Here is a 25,875-nt window from a genome sequence, read left to right as displayed (position 1 = left end):
TTGTTGAGCCCGCCCAGCGGGCTCAGCAGGCCGATTAAGGGCCACCGGCAATGGGTGACGTCACAGATTGACATTTCTTCTGTCAAGACCTTTTGACAGATGAAATATCAGTGTTTCACAGCTCTTTGAAGCTGTCAAACACTGACAATCTGTATTCCAAGTTAATTCCTTCCTCTCAGGATGATTTAGAGATCTCTCCAGAACAGAAAGCTGAATGCTGCAATTTTTGACAGATCGTGGCCATTCTGCTTTCTGTGCCGGTGAGATGAGGGACTCCCGAGACCTGAAGGAAGGAAGGCTGTAAATGTAAGTAAAACTTCTTAAACACACCAAACACACTTACCTCTTCACTCATGCACCTATCACTCACCTGAACACCGGACATCTCAACCCCTCCAAGTCCTTCAGCCCGACAGCCCACCTCGCTAACTTGGCGTGGTTTGGAGCCGTCGGGAATCCCACACTTCAAGAATGAAAATAGGGATTAGGCTAAAAACTGCCTGTTAAAATCCCAAAATCGGGGGGCACGAACCCATCCCGCCCCCAACCCACCTCTTTTGAAGCTGGCATGGAGGCGGGTTGGGGGTGGGATGGGTTTGTGCCCCCCGATTTCGGGATTTTAACCCCCCCACATGCCTTTTATCCCACCTCCACGGCCCAATGAAAATCCAGCCCCTAATGTGCGCCATCCAGGCAGCTGGCCGGAAAAGAGGCCTCGGAGAACAAGCCGCTGCATCGCTGGCAGAAGTCCTCAGGTTAAGTACTTAAAGGAGACCGAGAGAGGGAGCGACCGGGAGAGAAGCGGTGGCTGGAATCGGGCGGGGGGGGAAGCTGCTGACTGTGGTGATCGCGGGTGAGCGGTGGCAGACAGCGGCCTGTGGTTTTAATGTGGGGTCAGGAGGAACACTCCTGCTCCTCCCAGCTCCACACTCAGGGTAAGTATTTTTAATATACTTACCTTTTTGGTGGCGATCTGCAATGGTCCTTTAAAGACCGCCTGTTAAGCCACATGTAGAGCTGGTTTTCCTGAACACAGCCAGTATGCCAGCTGCCTCAGAGCACTGATATAGCAGAGGGGGGCTCAAACTGGTCTTAGACACCTTGTTTGCATATGCAAAGGGCCTTACGCCTGTTTCAGGCAAGGGCCCTGGGTGGCTCTTTGTTTTCCTATACCAATATGGCTGGCAACGCACGACTGGCTTGTAATGAGCGTGCACTTCATGCCCGCCATATTGCGAGCTTAGGCGCATGTTTAGCACCCGAAATTGGACGTGGGGCCTTCGAATTCCATGGCCACTATACTTTGCCAACTGTTCAGCTCTTCAAATGCACAATCAAGCTAATGTTGTTCTAAGGTACTATCTTATGTTGTTGCATCAATGTGTTTACCTGTGGCTAATTAACTGTGCCAAGCTAAAAGAAAGGAAGAACTTGCATTTATATAGCGCTTTTCATGACCACAGGACATCACAACGTGCTTTACTTTTGATGTCGTCGATGTAGGGGAAACGCGGCAGCCAAATTGCACACATGAAGGTACCACAGATAGCAATGAGATAGCGACCAGATAATTTTTCTTGTTTGAGAGTCAAGTATTGGCCTGGACATCGGGAGAACCCCCCTGCTCTACCGTACTCCCCTGCTCTTCTTCGAAATAGTGGTGATCTTTTACGTCTGTCTTCAACTTCAACTTTCTTTCTTTATGAATCTTTGGGGATGATTTTGCCAGCCCTGGGGAGGCGGGTCTGCCGGGAAAATGGCAGAATTTGGGAGTGGGTGCCCAACCCGCCTCCATACCATCTTCCTAGGAGGCGGGTAGCTGTTCCGCACTGGGTCCCGTCTCCTTGGAGGTGGGAAGGGATTAAAGCCTATTAACTGCCTGTTAACAGGTAGTTAACAGGCAGAAAATAGGATTATCCCTTTTTGCCCTCACAAGTGCGGGCTTCCCAAAGGCTCCAACACCCGCCAGCTCAACTTAGTGAGTACTGGGTCTGCAGGGGGTCGGTGGGGGGTGGGGGGTGAAAAAGTGTGGTGTGAAGGTAAGTGATGGGTGCAAGAGTGTAGAGGTGAGTATCTGAGGTAAGTGCAAAGTGTTTTTAAAAGTGTACTTACCTTTGTTTCTTCCTGCAGGCTTCAGTCGGTGTGTATGCGGAGAGTCTCGGACCTCCATGTTGCAGATGAGAGATGGCCGTTGCATTCTCAGATGCAACAACCATCTCATTTCTGTAAAAGAAAGAAGGTTGATGGGGTCTTGAATGCAAGACCTCATCAAACTACAGAGAATGTCACTGTTTGACAGCTTCACAGAGCTGTCAAACGATGACAATTCATCTGTCAAAAGATGACAGTTCTCTGCAACCGGCTTTCCCTTAATTGGACTGCTAAGCCCGCCACAAATTGATGGAGGCGGGACATCAACCCGACAAGCAGCAGTCCCGCCTCCAACGCGCCCCCATGGGCAAAAGCACCCCTTAGTATCTGCATGCAAGTGCCTTTGGACATGGACAGATACAATAGCCTGGCCTTGTAGACACATGTAACATAGTAAGAACAGGTCCTAATGGAGCATCGAATGTGCAAACAAACCTGTCTGGCAGGCCCCCTTTGATACAGAGCTTCCTTCTGCTCCTCCAGAACCTGCAAAAAGAAATGCCCTAGGGGATACTCACAACCCCTCTCAAAACACCACACAAAGACTACTCGATGGGCAAACAAGCACAGATGACAGACACAGCACAGCTTTAAGAAGCTGTGATGAAGGATCCAGAAAAGGTAACTGCCTCCATTTCTCCAGCAACAGAAATATAGAAGAAAAATAGATGTCCTAAAAAGAATAATGTATTTTTAAGAACAAGGACCCAACTGAAAGGAAGAGGCTTCCCTTGCAGCAATCATTTTATATGGGCTCTTAGGATAGGGAGTGCCGATGCGTAAGTCATATCGTGGAGACCTTCCCAAATCTACATCAGAATCGGAGCCCTAATTAGCCCAGTACACAACTGGTGGGCAGCCTCCAACTGCTTCATCCACTGTGCACCATGCTCCCCATCCTAGTGCAATGTCCCTTTAGTGACATGCTTTCTGCACTAGATCTGTCCATCCATTACGATAGCAAAATACTGCAGATGCTGGAAATCCGAAATAACAACAGAAATGTTGTGTCGGTACCTTTCTACCTAGACACAATTTAGGACTCAGAACTCAGAGATTCAAACATGAAGTGCTTTATTGGAAGGAAAGGAAGTTCTGGAAAGTTCCGAACAAAGAAAGCTAAACTTAACAGAGAAAACCCAACCATTTATCTCCTGTGACAGCGCCACCACAGGTGGGAGGAGAACACACAATAGAACACACAATACATAACATTTCCTCCCCTCTTAAATGGAAGGTCCACATTATTCCTCAACAGGTAAGTTACTTTCAATGCACTCAACGAACCTAGGGTAGAGGTAGACTGCCTCAAACCCTGACTTTACCCTGGGGTTTATTCTGCCCCAGTCTTGTGGGTAAGTCACTAAGCCTACAGATCCAAGCATCTTGGAGGCCGCCGCTCTCTGACAGGATACCGGCGGTCATCGCTGGCTTCCACAGCAGTAGGCATTGACACAGGCCTGGATGGAGAAGGTGCCTGTGTCAGTTGAAAGTCAGGAGTTTGCACAGGTGGAACAGTCTCTTTGACTTCCTGTGTTGGAGAAGAGCACTGTGGCAAAGGATGCTGGTTTGCGGTATCACCCGGAAACAGTTCAGGCCAACCAGCCGTTGGAGCCTCTGTGGCTGTCTCTGCTCCTAGCAACAGTTGATCTGTGTGTCTTCTCCAGACGACGTCCTCAGCAGTCTCAACCGTGTAAGACACAGGGCCCGTCTGCGCGATCACCGTAGCAGGAACCCATTTCGGTCCAGTGTTGTAGTTTCGAGCTAGGACGTGCTCTCCAGGGTGAAACCGTCTCTCCTTGGCTCTTTTCTCTCTCTTTTCAACTTGAGCTTGTTGTTGACAATGGACAACCTGTTCTGCCCTTGGAGGTTTGAGTAAGTCAAAACTTGTCCGCAACTGCCTCTTCATCATGAGCGAAGCGGGGGAAGTTTTGGTTGTGGCATGCGGCTCGTTCCTGTAGGACAACAGGAAGCTGTTCAGACGTTGGTGGATTGAGCCCTGACCTTGCGATGCCTTCAAGGCGTGCTTCAAAGTTTGCACAAACCTTTCTGCCTGGCCGTTAGTAGAGGGATGATAGGGCGCAGACCTGATGTGTTGGACACCATTCACATGCAGGAAGGTTGCAAACTCCTGTGATACAAATTGTGGACCGTTGTCACTTATGAGTTGTTCCGGTGAGCCATAACGGCTGAACATCTCACCAAGTTTCTCAATTGTTTTCTCTGCCATGGTAGACCTCATCACAGCGACCTCCGGCCACTTGCTACGAGCGTCCACAACCACCATAAACATCTTCTCTTCGAAAGGACCGGCGAAGTCCACATGTACTCGCTGCCACACTTCTTCAGGCCAATCCCAGGGGTGTAGGGTTGCCAACTGTGGAACATTCCGGACCCTTTGACATGGGGAACATGTTTTGGCTTTCTCCTCAATATTCCCATCGACACCTGGCCACCAGAAGTAGCTTCTTGCCATTTCCTTCATCCGAACCATCCCACTGTGGCCTGTATGAAGTTGTTGCAGTATAGGTTCCCTCAGAGGTGGCGGAATGATGACATGGCGTCCCCAAAGAAGACAACCTGCCTGGACGGAGAGCTCATTTCTGTTTGAAACGTAAGGTTTCAAACTAGGAGAATCTCCTATAGCTCTCCCTCGAATGACATCGTCCATTACCTCAGACAGGACTGGATCGTTGCGGGTGTACCTTCGCACCTGAACTGCAGTGACAGGTGCTCCCTCCACTTGTCTAAAGTAGAAGATGTCTATCTGACGAGGCTCTGGGGGAGTAACAGGCAAGGGTAGCCTCGAGAGACCGTCTGCGTTGCCGTGCAAGTCTGATTTGCGATATTTGATGTCGTATGTGTGTCCTGACAATAGTAAAGCCCACCTTTGCATACTGCTTGCAGCGAGAGATGGAATTCCGGTGTGGGGCCCGAAGATTGAAGTCAATGGACGGTGGTCCGTCAGGAGTGTGAACCTTCTCCCAAACAGGTACTGATGAAATTTTCGAATTCCAAAAACGATTCCCAAGGCCTCGCGCTCGATCTGCGCATAGTTACTCTCGGCCTTGTTCAAGGTGCATGATGCGAAGGCGATAGGTTTCTCTTCACCCGAAGGCATGATGTGGGATATGACTGCTCCCACACCATATGGTGATGCATCACATGCTAGCTGCACGGGTAGCTTTGGGTCGAAGTGTGTCAGGACCTCCGATTTCAGCAATGCTTTCTTTGCTTGGGCGAAAGCTTCGTTGCACAGTTCATTCCATTTCTTGCCTTGACATAGCAACTGATGTAACGGCTTCAGCAATGTTGCTAAGTCTGGAATAAACTTCCCATAGTAGTTAAGTAGCCCCAGAAATGAATGTAACTGGCTCACATTCTGGGGTGCTGGGGCCTCCACGATCGCCTTGACCTTTGACGGCGCCTTATGCAGGCCAGTAGCGTCAATCACATGCCCCAGGTACTCAACTGAAGACTGAAAGAATTCACATTTGTCTTTACAAACTCTGAGTCCGTACTCTTTCAGTCGTTGTAGTGTCGCATCCAAGTTCAGAGGATGATCCTCCTCATTTGTCCCAGTGACAAGGATGTCGTCCAGGTAGCACTGGACTCCTGGCAGTCCACTCAAAATCTGATCCATTGCCCTTTGGAATAGAGCAGGGGCCGATGTAATTCCAAACGGAAGGCGGCAGTACCTGTATAGCCCCTTGTGTGTCACAATTGTCAGCAGCTCCTTTGATTTGTCATCGACATGCATTTGTAGATAGAAACATAGAAGAAGGAGTAGGCCATTCGGCCCTTCGAGCCTGCTCCGCCATTCAACGAGATCATGGCTGATCATCCAAACCCTAGCACCCGGTCCCTACACCGACAGCCATCCCACCCAAGCCCTATCCCCGTAACCCCGTAACCCCACGTATTTAATCCCCCCTAACACTAAGGGCCAAATTTTTTATCATGGCCAATCAACCTAACCCACACATCTTTGGGCTGTAGGAGGAAACCGGAGCACCCGGAGGAAACCCACGCAAACACGGGGAGAATATGCAAACTCCACACAGACAGTCACCCGAGGCCGGATTTGAACCCGGGTCCCTGGCACTGTGAGGCAACAGTGCTAACCACTATGCCACCGTGCTGCCTGGCATAAGTCTATTTTGCTGAACTTTTGCCCTCCGGCCAGGCCCGTAAAAAGATAATCAATGAGGGGAAGAGGGTACTGTTCTGCAGACAGCACTGGATTAATAGTCACATTAAAATCCCCGCAGATTCGAACAGATCCATCCTTTTTCAGGACAGGAACAATGGGTGTGGCCCATTTGCTCACGCTCACAGGCTCCAGGACTCCATTCTCGATTAAGGCCTCCAAGTTAGCCTCAACTTTTGGCCTAATTGCATAGGGTACAGGTCGGGCTTTGTGAAACTTCGGCTTGCTGTCAGGTTTAATGTCCAGTCTCACGCTGATCTTTTTCATGCTCCCAAGTTCCCCATTGAAGAGTTCTGCATGTTTGTTTAACACTGCAGTCAGAACTGACTCCCCTTTTGACATCATGCGGACTGCAGGCCAGTCCAGCGTGATTTTCTCTAGCCACGCACATCCCTTTACCACATATAGTGGCAGTTTTGCAGTCTGTCCATTCAATTTAACTGTCACCTCAATGACGCCTCTCATGGCCACAGGTTCACCGGTATACATCTTTAGCACAGTGTTTGTTGGCTGAAGGGTAAGATGCTTTAGCATTTTGTTGTAGACAGTGTCTGAAACAAGGGACACAGCCACGCCTGTGTCCACCTCCATCCGCACTGATTGTCCCTCCACCAGTGGTGACACCCAGTAGCCATTTAAATCACCTGCAACCGTCAGTATGTGCACCTCTTCCTCCTCAGAGGTGTCGCTCCCCTCTGTTTTGCTTGTTCCATCATACTGCACTGAATGAACACTCTTTTTCCTCTCTTGTCCAAATACAGACATTTTGCTTCCATGCTTCCCAGCTCTGTCTGTTCTTTTTTTACCTCTACAGGCGCGTTCAATGTGACCCATTTTGCCACAATTTCGGCATTCCAGCTCCGTACGCCAGCAGTCATTAGCGTGATGGCCCGTTTTCCCACAACGGTAACATGTGCCGTTCCACGCACCTTTAGGCTCAAACGACACCTTGTGAACTCTCCCTGTTGAACTCAACTGGTGAGCCTCCTTTTCCGCCATCTCCATGGAGACACTAACTTCAATGGCCTTTTCAAGAGTAAGGTTGTCCTTAGTAAGAAGGCGCTTCTGTGTGGCTGCATTTTGCAGACCACACACAAGTCTGTCTCTAATGGTGTCATTCAGCACCTCCTTGAATTGGCAGTGTTCCGACAACCTTTTTAAAGCTGCAATAAACATCGTCACTGATTCCCCCTCCTCTTGATTCCGTTTATGAAATCTTAATCTCTCAGCAATAACCAGAGGTTTTGGTGAAAAATGTGCTCCAAGAATTTCCACTAGTTGCTTATATGTTTTAGTTCCTGGCTTATCTGGTTGCACGAGGCTGCAAAGTAAATTGAATGTCTTCGGCCCGATTACACTCAAAAAGGCAGGCACGACCTTTTCATTTGCCACCGCATTCGCCAATACAAAATAGTCAAAACGTTCTGTATAAGTGCTCCATTGCTCCACATTTTCATCGAAATCACCGATGTTTCCTAATATAGTAGCCATCTCACGTTTCAAGTTAAATTTTCTGTTTACTCACTGCACCCGTAACGTACGCAGATTCATCCGCTCCTCGTCGCCACTTGTTGTGTCGGTACCTTTCTACCTAGACACAATTTAGGACTCAGAACTCAGAGATTCAAACATGAAGTGCTTTATTGGAAGGAAAGGAAGTTCTTGAAAGTTCCGAAGAAAGAGAGCTAAACTTAACAGAGAACACCCAACCATTTATCTCCTGTGACAGCGCCACCACAGGTGGGAGGAGAACACACAACAGAACACACAATACATAACAAGAAAATGCTAGAAAAACTCAGCAGGTCAGGCAACATCCGTGGAGAGAAATTTGAGTTGACGTTTTGGGTCGAAACCCTTTTTCAGAACTGGAAAGGAAATAAAATAGATCGAAGGCAGGGCTGCGATTGAACAAAAGAAGTAAAAGAGACATTAAAAGGTATTCAAAACCAGACGAGATGGTAATAGGCCAGTGGAGACAAAGGCAGCTGAGATTAGGTGTGAATTGTACTGGCAGGTGCCAGGTGGGAGAGAGAAAAAAAGGAAAGGCGGGGGGTGGGGGGTGGGGGGCGGTGGCGGGGGGTGGGGGAAGGAGAACCCAAAACAAAGGGGTGGAAAAAAATATAAGTAAAAAAGTAACAGGGGCCGAGGTTATGATCTGAAATTGTTGAATTGTCCATCCATTGTTTGGCACAAGGAACAGTTGGACTTTTGGTTGAAGGTACATTCAAAAACTTACATGCGGTGGGAGGGGGGGTGGGCAGGGAGGATAGGGATTTTAAAATTTTATAGTGTATTCTTCTACTTTAACAAGATGAGGTTACTTTTCTTTAATAAGGGAATATGATGTTTATTGTTCTTGTATTTTCTGAATACCTGAAACATGTTGGTACCAACCCTTTATTATGCCACTATAAGGGTACTGTACATGACACAAACAATTGAAGGCAATAATCCTCAAAGGCGAAGCATTTGGTTGGTGCTGCTGGTCAGTATCTGTTCATCATCACACCATCATGTAAATGTGCAAGACCTTGTAATGTAGCACTCACAGCAGGTCCACAAGCACTACAGTGACTAATGGGATAAGCTCTAGGCTGCTTGAAACTGTGCTGCATTACATTAATGCCACACACATTCAAAGCTGTCAAAGGCAAAGTAAAAATAGTCAGTGTCTCCTTGAGAAGTATGCTTTCATTTTACATCCAGTTGGAATCAGTCCAAATTGACTTAGCTTTGTTTTATACCCAATTTGCTGTGGAAAATTGATAATGAACTTGAGAGAATTTGCATATGATTCCAACCTTTACATTCCTGCTCATTGGAAAAATATGTTATTCTCGGGGTAGGAGGTAGAAAGAACCAGCAGGTAGGAAGAAAAGTGATTACTGGTTCCTTCAAGCACTCCTGCTCTCTCATAGCTGAATATTGGTATGGGGGATCATATGTAGTCTTGGCAGTAATTTTCTTTTTTTTCTAATGTCAAGTTTCTTCAATTGCTGCAAACATGTTGACCAGGGTAGGTGCTGAAAGGGGGGTGATTCCGTTACCAGTGTTGACAGAACTAGCAGGCACATTTTAGGGTCGGAGCTACTTTGATCTCTGTGTGTAGCAACATTGTAAATACAAGGGGGTTTCAGTAAGTTTGGAGCCTCACTAGACAGGCGCATGTAGCCCCAGTTCTCTGACTCACATTTCCCTCTCATGGGACTGCTCCCCAGGACCACAATTTGCCCTTTTATGAAGATTTCCTCCGTTTAGTAATATTAGTGAAATTGCAAACATGTTTGTTTAGAAAGATTTTGCTAGAAATACCAAGCATAGGAATTCTTACCTCCCTCTATTTGATTCACACACATGCCTGGATTTTTTACTTCTGGCTGTCTGTCTTACTGGTGTAAAATGGATGTAGAAAATGTCCCTTGGTCTAGTTTCCAGGGGAAGGACAAGCGAAGCCTCAAACAGGCAGGTACTTCATTTAGATATTGGCCTGGATTTTGCTGTGAGCGCTGAAGGAATGGCTTTCACCGTTCACCTCACATATAGTTGCCCAGAGACTTTTTGCAGGCTTGTCAGCAGAGACTTCCTGACATCAGCTGTCTAATCCAGTGTGGCGTCCTCTACAGGGGATCGGTGGCATTTGTGAGCAGGAAAAACAGCAGGAAGGCTCTTCAGTCAATCAGATTGAAGAATCCTCACTGAGCCACGCAGACTGCAATGCAGGAAGTAAAATACAGGAAATATAAATTACATTTAAATCATTGAAGCAAAATAAAGATTGGGACATACACTTGGGTGTAAGGAAGAGACATAAAAGAGAAAAACAGAAAAGCTATAAAACAAAATTATTTTAATTTAAAAAATCTGCAACATAAATTTTCTTCTGAGGGAATGAGACTCCACACTTGTAAAATTAATTTTTCAGGGCCAGAGAGGTTGCTCAACAGTAATTATCACTTATTACTCTGTTAAAAACTCAGTTACTCCTGATTGTACGAGCTCTAACCTTTTCATCTGTCTTTAGAGCAAGAATAGTGGCTAATTAGCCTAAGTTTATGCCATTACAGATTCCATCGGTGAAGACTGCAGATTCATGCTTGGGTTTTGAGTTTCCTTTCCCTTCATTTTTGTTTATCACTTTTTATCCTCTTCCTTCTTCGACTTGGCAAAGACAACCAATGAGTTGACATGCCTTCTGAGTTGTTCCAAAGGCTTACAAAATTTTGGGGGCAATTTTTGCCGGCTCCTTTAGGTGCTAAAGAGCTGGTGAGGTCTCGAGCTGAAACACCGGTTTGGCCCGCATTTAGTGCAAGGCGCCATCTTGGTAAAGGATTTGAAGCACGTGCTAGGTATGGCCCCCTGGAGGATCATTAAGGGACTGAGTGCCACTTAACTTACCTGCTAGTGCACATTAACGAGGCTGCACGGTGTTTTGGTGGATAACGTTTGGCATAGTGGTTAGCACTGTTGCCTCACAGCGCCAGGGACCCAGGTTCAAATCCGGCCTCGGGTGACTGTCTGTGTGGAGTTTGCACATTCTCCCCGTGTTTGCGTGGGTTTCCTCCGGGTGCTCCGGTTTCCTCCCACAGTCCAAAGATGTGCGGGTTAGGTTGATTGGCCATGATAAAAATTGACCCTTAGTGTTAGGGGGGATTAAATACGTGGGGTTACGGGGTTACGGGGATAGGGTTTGGGTGGGATGGCTGTCGGTGTAGGGACCGGGTGCTAGGGTTTGGATGATCAGCCATGATCTCGTTGAATGGCGGAGCAGGCTCGAAGGGCCGAATGGCCTACTCCTGCTCCTATCTTCTATGTTTCTATTAACACCCTCTCCTAACAGTGACCAGCTGATTGGGAGTAAACAAGTTGTTGCTGAGGATTTCAAGTGCTGCTTAAATGTATACTCAGCTTTCACTGTTCACTTGCTGCTGCAGGTTTGAAGAGGACTTTTGAAACACATCGGGCGACTTTCTGGGACAGTTTTGTCAAGACTTCACCAACACTCTATCAACAGGAAATTCTCTGAAGACTTCACCTAAAAAGAGTAAGTGCTGTGCTACTCTATCTTCTGAGTCACCAGGAGAAAGGGAGTGCTTGGTCATGGGCGTTTTGCTAGGGGTCCCCCTTGGTCTGCAGAAGGAATGGGAGGAGGACATGAAGCCAGGCAGAGCAGCACCAGCTGCTGCAGGAGAGAAGGACAGGCAGGAAAGGAGTGTGAGGTAGACTCCTCCCACACTGCAGGCACGGGACATTCCTCCTCCTCTGGATCTCCTCCACCAGGACCTCCAATGCCACCGCGTCTGAGAACCTGTGTGCCCTCTCCCTCGGTCCCTGAGCCATCCTGAAACCTGCTGCTGTTTGTCAGCCAGCGCACTCCACACCTTCAGTGGCAGTGGGTGCTTGGAGGCCACATATACTGTTCCACGGAAATTGCTTCTAATCAACGCTTGAGTGCTAAACCTGCAGGTGTCTGTTTTAGCCCCTCCAGGCTAGTTCAAATTATGGTAATCAGCAATTAGGCCCAAAATTGCCTGCTAAAACCAGACTCAAACAGGCGTGTCTTATTAGCACCCACTTAGCGCCTGTTTTCACCCTCTCACCAAAATAACCCCCTTTGTCTCCCTATTCTGACACTCCCCTTTAATTATCCCTTCCTGTTAAATATCAGTTACACTTTTCCACTCCCACGACTAGTGTTCCCACTCCATCCATTCAAATCTACGGCTGAAACTAAGGAAATGAGCTAACCTCAGCAAATTGGGAGCAATCGGGACAGAACCTTTTGCATCTCTCTAAACCCACTACTCAGGTCAAAACAACACCACCACTGGGAAATATGGGCTTACTTAATGATATTGCACTGTTCTCATACCAGTGCAAACTAGTTCAAGTAACGAATGTAACTCAAAATGGGACTACGAGCAAGCAAACAGTCCTAATACTTCTAATTGGTAATGCACCAGTCAGGATTAAGGACAAGCATTCAGGTTTGGCTGTAAAATCTCAGTATTCACAGGGGCAAAGTCCATGGCCAAACCTGCAGGCTAATGCCCTAGCTAGCATAGGAACATAGAACACCCACTTCCCCTTGATAGCACCTGTAAATACAAATGCACAACTATATTTACACTGGTAGATATTTGAACTAGTCAGTGCTATACTGCCAGAGATTAGATATAAATGTGCTCTCCCCTAGTCTAGACTAACAGAAAGTACACATTAATAAAATAAAAAGAATATTTAAAAGGAACACAGCTCTTTTTGTTGTCGCTCCAGCTATAAATGACAGGTGCCTACATTCCCACATCAATAATTATGGTCAAATGCAAGAAATGCAGAGGCATACATACACAGAGAACTTTGTTCCTCCACATATCTGATAGTACCATGGGAAAAGTTGTATTCAAACCTCCCAACCACAGGAAAATGTTCTGACACAGCCATGTGTTAAAGGTGCAAGATGTAGCTGAAACCATTGGCAGTTCAGGGGGCGGCTGCTTTAGGGCACCAAAAGCTTTGGGTTTTCACAAGCCCTTCGTTTATTCTGTTTAACACAAAATATATCCGTAACTTAAGGTGTGAGGTTAGTGGATAGTGACATTAAAAACATTGTTTGTTCAGAAATGAATTGGAAAAGGATCTGGAAAAAAGATTTGTATTCATTTGAACATTATCATGTCTGTCAGAAACACCTCAAAGCACTTGATATACATTGAGTTACCTCACAATGCAGTAATTTCTGTTATGTAGGCTAACATGGCAGCCATTTTGTACACAGCAAGATCCGATGAATGGTACTGAGATGAATGATCAGTTCATCTGTTTTTTGTGGTGTTGGTTGAGGGAGGAATGTTGACCAGAATACTGAGCGAACTCCATTCTCTTCTTTGAATAGTGCCATGGAACGGTTTGTCCATTGAACCCATAGTAATACAAAATGGCCGAATGTGGGTCTCTTATGCTACAGAATTCAGTTCTGTTGTTAGCTGTAGTTAAATCCAGTTTGAACTGCTTTATTGGGATTTATAACTACAAGATTCAGAAAGAGTTAACTTATGACTGAATGGCATTTGTGAGAAATAATATTTGTTCATAAAAACCTGCAAAATTAATTTGGAGTTAAAATTTCTGTACAGCATTTATTTTTGCAGATCCTAATACGCAAAGATAATCAGGAGTTGAAAACCTGAGGAGTAGAATTATTTCCAAGCAATCTCTCCGAGTCTGCAGCCCACTGTAAATGGTATCTAACGCACAGCCAAAGTTCTGGCAAATTACTTGATTGATGGATCCAAAAGCAACATAACTGCCTGTCACCCCATTAAATTTTATTCCTTTTCTGCAGTGCATCTCTTCCCTGGAGTTGTTACTGTCTGTCAGTTAAGCCTTTGTCACTGAATAATACAGTAACTACATTGACACAAGAAAATACAGTCTAACTTCAAAAGCACAGTGGGTTCTTGATGAGTTCCCTGCACAGCAAAAGCAGTATTTAAATCTCTATGCTATACAACAAATACCAGAAAAATGTGTTACTGATTTTTTTTCAAAAATACATATTGCCATCTTGGAATTCCACCACGGATAGCCATGAAGACTAGTATAGTTAACTGTCAGTGATTACTCTCACGCTATCCTATTCTTCACAGGTGTCAATAATGTCCCAATAATGTCAACGTTGGGACAGTTTTGACTGATCAAAATAAGTGGAAGAGATAAAGCATTACCCTGGTGCTTTTGTCTATTTTAAACTCCCAGGATTAAGTGTCCGATTGATTGCTGAACATGGGAAACTTTTTACAACAATTTATCATGCACTCAATCAAAGCCATTAAAGAGCAGCTAGTTCTTAGCATATCACCGTCATTATTTGGTATCTACCCAACATAGCAGTATTTGTTGAGAAACTGCCCAACTAGAAGTAATAGAATCTAAAATCGGTCTGCACCCAAACACACCGCTTTATGAGGTTTGGTCTTTACTACGTGCTGTTCTCCTATTGTTACAAAACATCGTATTGTCTACTTACCACGAGTAACAGTGCAGGAGGTCCGCTAATATTATACAAAGTAAAGGATAGATCTAAGTAATGTCAAGCCTGTAATCGAACATCAGGATTTAGATTAAAGTTATTGGCCCGTACTTTCCGATAGGAGGCTTCCTGCGTGTGGAGGCCTCCTATCGGAAAAAGATCTATGAACTTACCTGAGGGCTCCCGAGGTCTGGACACTTCCGATCCTGGGTCTCTCCACAGTCGAAATGCGCAGGGCCCAGGTATCCCAGGGGCGCAGGTCGTTCGCAAGCCTCCCCAGGATCACGTGGGCCAGGCCAGCCAATAAAGGAAGGGAATCTTCCATCATACTTTTGACAGAGAGACCTGTCAAATATATGAATAGAGGTCACCCCAAAAAGACACTAAAACATTAAATAAATTTTTTTTTTAATCATGTTTTTAAAATGAGATAAAATTACATTAAATTAAATATTTTAAACAAAAATTAAAGTTTATTTACAGAGCTAAAATAAACTTACCTTTTTAAAAAGTTTTTAAATTATAAATGAGCGAAAAAAAAAAAATTTTGGACTTTTTTCCACTCTTATGCTGGTAAAAGCAGGCCTTACACGTGCTTTCACCAGGAGTAAGATTTTTAAAGGTTTTCAGCGGGCGGAGGTTCTGCAGAAAGCGGAACTCTCCACCCGCAGAGGCCCTTCTCCAGGGCAGGTGTCCGATCTGTCAGGAGCACTCTTGACAGATCAGAAATGCCAGTTTTCAGCGCATGCGCTTCGCATGCCTGAAACCGGCATTTCCGATGTCCCTACAGGTGTGTACACGGCCTATACACACCCGTAGGCATCGGAAAATACCGGCCATTTTCTTTTTATCTCCTTACCAGTTTTCTCTCCTTGCTCCTTGGCTCTTTGCTGTGGTTCAGTGCAATGAGGTGTCAGCTGCTTTTTGGTATCCTGACCATGTTGCTATTATTCAGCAACAGTAAGTGCTGGCAGGCAATTCTTCCATGGGGGCGAAATCACAATAGGGCCCGATCCTATCATCGTTCAATGAAAAGGCTTGCACTTCCAAAATGAGTAGAGCCTAGAAATGACTGTTGTGTAGAATGGGCCCATACTCTCTGGAGTTTAGAAGAATGAGAGGTGATCTCATTGAAACATATAAGATTCTGAAGGGGAATGACAGGGTAGATGCTGAGAGGTTGTTTCCCCTGGCTGGAGTGTCTAGAACTGGGGGGCATAGTCTCAGGATAAGGAGTAGGCCATCTAAGACCGGGATGAGGAGGAATTTCTTCACTCTTTGGAATTCTCTTCCCCAGAGGGCTGTGAATGCTGAGTCTTTGAGTATATTCAAGGCTGAGATCGATAGATTTTTGGACTCTAGGGAAATCAAGGGATATGGAGATCGGGCGGGAAAGTGGAGTTGAGGTCCATGATCAGCCATGATCTTGTTGAATGGCGGAGAAGGCTCGAGGGGCCGTATGGTCTACAGCTCTTATTTCTTATGTTCTTATGTTGGCAAAATTAGCAGATAAATGCTTAGTTTGTGCAACATTCCTCGGTCCAGGCATTAGCATATTGAAAATAAACACAGTGGCAAGGAGCAGTGTTGTAAGTAGCTGTTTGCTGATATCACCAACAAAAGTTTCTAGTCTTTGGAACTGAAACTTGGATTGCTTTCTCCCCCCTCCCTATGAGGTGATGAAGTTAACTCTGCCACCTTGCCACCACCCTGGCTGAGATCACTGGGCTGATGAATTTAGCGCAAGCTTATAATCAAACCTAGAACTCACCCAGTCTGTACGGCTCAGTTATTCACTCGATAAATTCATTAAACATCGGGAGAACCTCCGTATGAGGCGTTACAATATGCTTGACCTTCTTTCTTGTAGTTCATGACCTTATCTAGGCCCTTGAATAAGACTCTTGTCTTGCAATCGCTTCCTGATATCCAGTAGTCTCTTTATTAGGCCGCATGTAATCCAGTGTACCGCTCCTGGAAATACATTTTAAACATGGGGATGTGTTTAGTTTCCAGTCACAACAGTGTTAATGTCAGTGTCCATAGCACAAATAAAATTGTGGCCATGAAAAATTCCTGCGCTGGGGATATGTGTTATATGCTGGTCTTTCCAAAAACAGTAGAAGCATGTCCCTCCTTTGAGGGTTCAAAGCCTATTGGGATCTGAAGCCAGAATCCCTAACAAATCTTTAGTAAGCCTTCTGTAATTCTTAAAATGAGCTCTTTCAAGCAATGTTCCAACCTATTCAAATGATTCACTGCAACTCACAAAGTTTTTAAGAGGATAGATGTCGATTATGTTTTATAATATGTTAAACTCTGTCCCATTACTGGCATTTGAGCATTCATTGGCACTTAGGTGTGTCTTTAACTATTTGGTGATAAATGTTACACGGTCTCCTGATATTCAATCTCGATACATACAGCATGCCTGTTTATCTGAAAAGAAAATGACATCACACGCAATGCACACGGGACGCTGCAGGTTCTGGCAGGCCATCAGGTCCAAATTGGATTTTACAATGTTCTGTTGAATCAGGCGACCAATCTATCTGAGTGTCACTCACACAGTAGCTGAAAGTTTTATGGAGCACAGGATGCTGCCTGTTGACTTGTGATAGATAAATGCTGCTTCTCTCTAAGCCTTTCCTGTCATATGTCAAACCCTCCTCCACTACTTTAGACAAGCACTTGTATTTTATCATATCCTCAAAGGTAGATCCAAAATGAAAAGGTCTGTTTCATGCTGACTGACCTTTTCTTAGTCAACCTTTCCATTAATGGAGTCCAATTGTATATACATTTATACATGTATATATATGTAATAAAGGCTATATACTCTGTACTTGAGGGCTAAAGACTACTGTACATCCCTATTATTTTCATTAACCCACAAGTGTTAAAGGCTATTACAATTTCATTGACTCCCAATGCACAGCCCTGCACAGTTAATAGCACTGCCAAATATAAATTCGCTGGCGTTTCTTCAACCGGAGACGGCAAAGATCCAGTTTTTTCTGGATCTCTGGATCTGCAGCCAATATTTCCATCTTGGAGTTTGGCTTTCTAACCACACTGAGCCTGCTCAACATTTCAGTCATGAAGCAGAATTGAGCCATGATGGCAAATTTATACAAGACAATGGGCCAGCTCAGTGGATGTTCCCGGGCCACAGTCATAAAACAAAGCATCCTCTGACTTACCGTGAGCAGTCCTTTGAGAGATTTGGGGGAGCTCTGGAGCTTGTGCCTGGGAAGCCTTTTTTTATATTCGTTTATGGGGTGTGGGCGTCACTTGCAAGGCCAGCATTTATTGCCCATCCCTAATTGCCCTTGAGAAGGTGGTGGTGAGCCTCCTTCTTGAACCGCTGCAGTCCGTGTGGTGAAGGTACTCCCACAGTGCTGTTAGGTAGGGAGTTCCAGGATTTTGACCCAGCGACGATGAAGGATCGGCGATATACTTCTAAGTCAGGATGGTGTGTGACTTGGAGATGAACTTGGAAGGTGGTGGTGTTCCCATGCGCCTGCTGCCCTTGTCCTTCTAGGTGGAAGAGGTCGCGGGTTTGGGAGGTGCTGCCGAAGAAGCCTTGGTGAGTTGCTGCAGTGCATCTTGTAGATGGTACACATTGCAGCCACGGTACGCCAGTGGTGGGGGGAGTGAATATTTAAGGTGGTGGATGGGGTGCCAATCAAGTGGGTTGCTTTGTCCTGGATGGTGTCGAGCTTCTTGAGTGTTGTTGGAGCTGCACTCATCCAGGCAAGTGGAGAGTATTCCACCACACTCCTTACTTGTGCCTTGTAGATGGTGGAAAGACTTTGGGGAGTCAGGAGGTGAGACACGCACCGCAGAATACCTAGCCTCTGACCTGCTCTTGTTGCCACAGTATTTATGTGGCTGGTCCAGTTAAGTTTCTCGTCAATGGTGACCCGCAGGATGTTGATGGTGGGGGATTTGGCGATGGTAATGCCGTTAAATGTCAAGGGGAGGTGGTTAGACTCTCGCTTGTTGGAGATAGTCATTGCCTGGCACTTGGTGTCGCTTCCTATGCACCATTGGAATGGTGCTATGAGGTGAAGGCCAGAGGCCTGGCATGTGCTGCTGTCCTGAGAGCTGCCTCCACCCACTGCCATTCTACGAGCCCCTGGAGTGGGACTTGAACCCACAACCTGCTGACTCAGAGATGAGCGTGCTACCAACAGAGCCATGGCTGACACCATACCAGACACATTCATATCTCACTGAGAAAAAGAAAATTTGGTGCTTGCTGTAAATCTGGGAATACACAGCAGGTCAATCAGCATCTGTAAAGAGAAAAGGCAGGTTATGACAATTCATCAGACCTGAAGACTTTAATGAGGTTGGAAAAAAGAAAAGTAAAGGGTGAAGGGAGGGGAGGACAGGGAGGAGGTATAGAATTTGATGAAGACCCACGTCAGTAAAATATGAAATCCCTAGACCAATGTTTTGGGGTCCCTGCTCTCTCACTGGAAGTGCAGGAGGCAGGATCACTGGCCACCACTGTCGCTTGGAGTTGACTCCATCCCAAACTATAAGAACGGGGTCATTTACATAGTCAGAGAAGGTGGCTCACATCTGTACTGGCACAACAGAGGTGCCCACCTCGACTGGCTAGCAGAAAATCCAGCTGCTTCGAAGAGGGAAGTCAGAGGTCCTGATTGGGCCGAAGAGTTTGGTGACATTTTTAACTTCTTTGCCCCAAAAGGACACCAGGGCCTGCCTTGTAAAGGTAACTGATCCTCTTTAGGATCTATTATCTTCACTGGGAAGCATTTCTGGTGCCTATGGAAGGTCAAGTATGAAACTCACGTCAGCTCCCAGCCATTGGGTCTTCTGCTGAGCCCAAGGAGGAGGAGATAATGGGTGGAATTCCTGGAACACCTGGAAACGCCTCCAGACTTGCTGTCTGTAGATGCGGAGTGGGGCGGAGCTGGGTAGAAGACTCACAATTATCGTACAAATAATATCTGTTTAAAAGGGGTGGAAGGTCTGATGGAAAATAAAAGCATTTAAGACACTTTTTTTCTCATAGTTTATATAAACAATTACGAAGTGATCTGTATTTCTTTATTTTGCTAATAATCCGTGCAAATTTGTCACACTGTAAAAATAGTTGGTGCACACAGGGTTAATCGATACAAGGCAAAAAAATCAGTTAGGAAACAGTTGTGTTTTACTTCTCTCTGCCTACTACATTCCAGGTTAAATACGCCTTCTAGACAATGTCTGGGAGAGACAGATTCTCCTGTGAAATATTTCTCAGTAGCTCACATTGTGGTTCATCCGCTTCCCACTTTGTTGACAGGCATCTGCAGCTGTTTGAACCACAGCACCCAGCAATCACTGATCTTTGGACGATATGAGGCGTTATCAATTATCCATCTTTCACATCCAAAAAAAAGTGTCTAAATAGAATTTTAACCATTGAACCGCCAGAGGAGGAGATTTTTTTTTCACTTTTCATAAAAGCGTTTCCGCGAAAATGTGATTTTTTTTAAATTTCGCAGAACACAACAAACAGCGAGGGTTAGATGCAATGTTCCCTGACATTTTACTTTGGGTGCGCGGCCCCTTTAAGTGGCTGCGTGGCACATTCAGATGTTCAGGCATGCACGGCTACGCCAACTGAATAGCCAGCGAGCGGCCTGCGCGGAAGCTCCAGACTACTGCACGGCCGCACGACTCCACAGCTTACCGGGAACGTTGGTTAAATGATGCAGATAATCCATATTCAATTACACTGAAGGAAGGTGGAAAGCCTATTTTTATATTTTAATCTAAGATAGCAACAATCATTACAACAACAACAACAACTTGTATTTATATAGCACCTTTAACGTAGTAAAACGTCCCAAGGTGCTGCACAGGAGTATTATATGACAAAAAATTTGACACCGAGCCACATAAGGATAAATTAGGGCAGGTGATCAAAAGCTTGGTCAAAGAGGTAGGCTTTAAGGGAGCGTCTTAAAGGAGGAAAGAGAGGTAGAGAGATGGAGTGGTTTACGCAGGGAATTCCAGAGCTTAGGGCCTAGGCAACAGAAGGCATGGCCACCAAAGGTTGAGCAATTATAATCAGCAATGCTCAAGAGGGCAGAATTAGAAGAGCACAGATATCTCGGGGGTTGTGAGGCTGAATGAGATTACAGAGATAGGAAGGAGCAAGGCTATGGAGGGATTTGAAAACAAGGATGAGAATTTTGAAATTGAGGCACTGCTTAACCGGGAGCCAATGGAGGTCAGCGATGTTACGTCCGTGTATAATGAGACACAGACTGCGGAGAACGGTACAATAGGTGTTTACTCAACGTGGCTCACACTGCAACTGATCTGTACAGATTACTACTCAGCATTATATACAGGTGTGGTCACTGCTGGTACTACAGTATACATGAGCTGTAAAAAGTAGTTCCCCCCTTAAAGGTACATACATTACAATTCCTCCCCTTTTAAATTAACAGTACCATAACACTCATTTAACAATTAAATATCAAACTAATTACAATTAACACTTTTAACATGCAACATTAGCTGAAAATAGTCTATTTATAAATTCAGTCTTGGGGAGGCTTCCTGATCTTTTCTGGATAGCGCCTTTCCCGAGTGTCTTGCTCTTGGTGCGGAGGCGATTCTGGCCCCCTGTCGTCGGTTGGTTCATCAGCTTCCGATGCTACTGTTTCTGGGGTAGATGCTACCTGTACGTTGGGTTCATCACCAGGTACGTATGGGCGAGGCATGGGGTTGACTTGTTCCTGTGACTCTAGGATCTGGTCAGCATGGCATCTCACGATGCTCTCCCCAACGTCCACTGTGTACATTAGTGGGCCCTGCCGTGTGCATATCGTTCCTGGCTGCCATTTTTCTGTTCGGTAGTCACAGGCCAAGACTGGTTGCCCTACATTGAAGCTCCTTGTTGCCTTCTCATGGATGTGCTGGAATTGCTTACTCTCAACATCTCTTCGTACGTTTGGTCTGAGCAAATCCATGCGAGATCTTAATCTTCGGTTAAAGAACATCATGGCTGGGGCCTGGTTGGTGACTGCATGTGTTGCATTCCGGTAGGCGAACAGGAAATTGTCCACCTTGTGCTGCAGCGGAATGTTGTCATTGTACATAGCCTTTATTGCCTTCTTAAAAGTTTGTACGAACCTCTCAGCCAATCCATTTGTGGCTGGATGATACGGGGCGGATGTGTAATGCCTTACCCCATTCTTTTTCAAGAACCTCCGGAACTCTTCGGACACAAACTGTGGTCCGTTGTCGGAGCAAATCTGTTCTGGCAAGCCATTCCTGGCAAAAATGGTCTGTAGGACTGCAATAGTTTTCTCCGTGGTGGTGGAGGACATTTTGATGACCTCAGGCCATTTCGAGTGCGCATCCACAGCTATTAAAAACATTGAGTCCATGAATGGACCAGCAAAATCAATATGCACCCGTTGCCATTGAGATGAGAGCCACTCCCATGGGTGTAGAGGGGCCTGTGGTGGTGCATTTTGGACTTTCTGGCATCCTGAGCAGCTCTTGGTCAGGTCCTCGATTTGTTTATCGATTCCCGGCCACCACACATAAGCCCTGGCTAGGCTTTTCATTTTTACCCCTCCCAGATGACCCTCATGAAGCTCATTGAGCACTCTATCCCTTAACTTGGGTGGAATTACCACTCGGGATCCACACATCAAGGTCCCCCTGCACACTGACAGCTGTTCGCTCCTTGTCGAGAATGCTGGCAACAGTGAGTCGCCATGTGCTGGCCATCCCTTCACCGTCAAATCATATACCCGAGACAGTGTCGGGTCATTTCGGGTTTCCTTTTCGATACAAGCGTTAGTTACCGGTAGGTATTCAACGATAGTCGAATGGAATATTTCGACAGGATCCACTGCTGGTGCTTCCTCCGCAGTAGGCAGTGGCAGGCGTGATAGCCCAACAGCATTTCCATGCTGTTTCGTGCCCTTATATTCAATCTCATAGTGGTGCACCCCTAGAAAAAGTGACCATCTTTGTAGTCGTTGCGCAGTCATCACCAGAACGCCCTTCTTCGGATTAAAAATGGAGACAAGAGGCTGGTGATCAGTCAGCAAGGTGAATTTCTGCCCGTGCAGATAGTGATTGAACTTTTTCACTCCCCACACTAGGCTGAGGGCCTCCCTGTCAATCTGGGCATAGTTACGCTCGGCTGAGGTTAGTGATCGTGACGCAAAGGCTATTGGCCTCTCTGAGCCGTCCGAGAATTTGTGCGACAGCACCGCTCCAATGCCGTAGGGTGACTCATCACATGCCAACCAAATTGGTAATGCTGGGTTGTAATGGGCCAATACCTCTTTCGATGTAATTAGTGTTTTGCTCTTCTGGAAAGCTCGTCTACATTCGTCACTCCACTTCCATGGCACCCCAGTTTGCAGTAGGGTGTTCAGTGGGTGTAGTATTGTAGACAAATTTAGCAAGAACTTATGGTAGTAGTTTACCAGCCCGAGGAACGACCTCAGTTGTGACACATTTTCCGGTGCTGGAGCCTTGACTACTGCCTCAATCTTCTCTGGGGACTTATGTAACCCCTCTTTATCGATAACGTGGCCACAATACGAGATTTGTTTTCTAAAAAACTCGCATTTGGGGCGTTTAGCTCGGAGCCCATATTCCTGCAATCTAGTGAGCACCTGCTCCAGGTTGGCAAGGTGATCACTGTCATTTTCGCCTGTGACCAGGATGTCGTCCAAATAACACTGGGTCCCTGGGATCCCTTGCAGGACTTGTTCCATTGCCCTCTGCCAAATAGCCGGAGCTGATGCTACCCCGAATACCAGCTGGTTGTATTGGTAGAGACCTTTATGGGTGTTGATTGTGAGATATTTTTTTGATGCTTCTTCTACCTCCATTTGCAGATACGCCTGGGCCAGATCAATCTTAGTGAAGCGTTTCCCTCCAGATAGCGAGGCGAAAATATCTTCAATCCGCGGAAGTGGATATTGTATGGTGTGAAGGACCGGGTTCACTGTTACCTTAAAGTCCCCACAGATGCGAACCTTCTTTGGTTCCCTAGGCGTGCTGCTCAATGACTTTTTCATCACAGGGATGATGGGTGTAGCCCACTTGCTCCAGTCTACCTTGGACAGTACACCTGAACATTCCAGACTCTCCAGCTCTGCTTCGACGGCTGGGCGGATCGCATAAGGTACCGGTGTGGCCTTAAAAAATTTTGGGCTTGCGTTTTCTTCAATGTCAATCGTCGCTGTCATGCCTTTTAGTGTTCCGAGTCCTTGCTGGAACACTTCTTTTGCGTCAGTTAGGATCTTTGACAGTCGCCCAGGTGTGACGTCGTCATCCTTTTTGTCAGCCACAGTCAGTGCCTGTATGGAATGCCAATCCAGTTGTATTTTCCGGATCCATTCACGTCCCAGTAATGGTGGTCCTCCATCTTGCAATACATACAGGTCTAGTTTTGGTGTTTCCTTACCGTTATATATAACGGTCACCCTTATTTTTCCTTTGGGGTAGACATTTTGCCCCGTGTACGTCTTCAAAATAATTTTTGTGTCTCTCAAGGGTATGTGTGAGAATAGCCACTCGTAGTCCCGTCGGTTTATGACTGTTAGGGCTGATCCTGTGTCCAATTCCATCTTTACCTGGACTCCTGCTATCTTCAGAGTGACCCAAATGGTTCGGTGATCCTCCATTGTGATCACATTATGTAGTTTCAGACAACTCAGTTCCCTGCTTTCGGAGTCGTTATCACTCTTTTGTTCGTCTGAACTATTCTCTGTCATCTTATGTACCTTCTGGTACTTTCCTTTGGTAGGTTTCTTATTGCTGGTTTTCTTTCCTGACCTGCAGACTCGTGCTATGTGTCCTACTTTTCCACACTGTCTGCACACTTTGGCCTAGAAATTGGGTATAGCCCCGCTTGAGGCGTTAGAACTGGTCATGCGCAAAGTTTATAGCCAGACGAAACTTATCGCCGCCTGGCACGATATTGGGTTGCATCGCCCCCAAAGGGGATTGAGGCGCTAAATCAGCCGTTGCACGGTGCTCTTAAGGCGCAAAAGGTCAGGCGCTACTCAATTTCGACGCGGACGGGCGCAGTGCAGGTGAACTCAATTACGGGAAAGCACGAGACCTACAGGCGCCGGCCGGCTCTTAAAGGGGTGGGTCAGTCAGACTGAGTTTAAAACACCCAACACCCTGTAGGCCTCAGATTTGGCGCTCGCCCTTGTCTGGCGTTAGAAACTTGTGCATTATGGAGAAGGTTAGGCAGAGAGCAGAGCGCTTCAGCACTGAGGCTCTGGACCACTTGGTGGCTGCAGTTGAACACCGTCGAGAGGTCCTGTATCTGGATAATGGCAAGAGGCCAAATCAGAAGGCTTATCGACGATCTTGGAGGGAGGTTGCTGTGAGGGTGAATTCCAGCAGCATGGCGACCAGGACCCCTGTTCAGTGCAGGAAGAAATTCAACAACCTCACACGGATCGTTAGGGTGAGTGATGGTTTACCAAACTTGTGCTTCCCTCCATCTGCAGCTGACTTCGGGCACCCTGCTGCAATGATGCGCCAATGGCCATCTGTCAGTATGCACCCATGGCCCTTTCTGGACACACACATGGACAGATGTCTCAAGGCCTCATGTAAGGGCTCTTGCACCACGGGGGGCATGCGATGATCTCTCAAGGCCTCATGTAAGGGCTCTTGCACCATGGGGGGCATGCGATGATGTCTCAAGGCCTCATGTAAGGGCTCTTGCACCATAAGGGGCATGCAATGATGTCTCAAGGCCTCATGTAAGGGCTCTTGCACCATGGGGGGCATGCGATGAGGTCTCAAGGCCTCATGTAACAGAACCTCCCCTTCTTTCCCCTGCAGTCCAAGATGGCGCAGATTAGAAAGGAGCAGCGTTGAACCGGTGGCGGACCTGCACAAGTGGTCACTCTCACGGATCTGGAGGAGAGAGTGCACCAGATACTTGGAGGTCGTCTGTCTGGTCCAGTGACCACTGCATCTGCCGACCCCATTACCGACAGCGAGGGTAAGACTCTCACCTTTTCCACCTGTTGCCTTCCACTTGGTCCCCCCGCCAGCATGCATCCTCAGTGTGCAGCCATGTCAGAGCCTTGCCGCAATCTGGCATGCCTTTCAGCAAACCTGTCCTTTTGCTAAAGCCACTCTTCCACCTCCCACTTTCAGATGAAGCAGCACCAACTCGGGCTCAACGCACTGAAGCTGCCAGTGCCAGTGCCACTGGAGGCGAGGACCAGGAGGAATCCGGACCAGCCGTTGCAGAATCCGGGGAGCGGAGACATCTGCAGACTGGGGATAGTAGTCCCCTGGAGGGGAGGGGGGGTGGCTCTGAGGATGAAACAGTTGCCGGACCAAGCGGCATGGAGCAACGCAGGGGGGATAGGCAAGTTCGGTTACCGTCTCCCCGCAGGGCAAGGCAGGTCGTCATGACTGCTGCACAGAGTGCAGATGAGGT

This window comes from Somniosus microcephalus, chromosome 13 (genome assembly GCF_052327205.1).
Source record: "Somniosus microcephalus isolate GS21.2 chromosome 13, FLI_Smic_1.0, whole genome shotgun sequence".
NCBI classification, from domain to species: Eukaryota; Metazoa; Chordata; class Chondrichthyes; order Squaliformes; family Somniosidae; genus Somniosus; species Somniosus microcephalus.
This window is presented reverse-complemented; position numbering follows the sequence as displayed.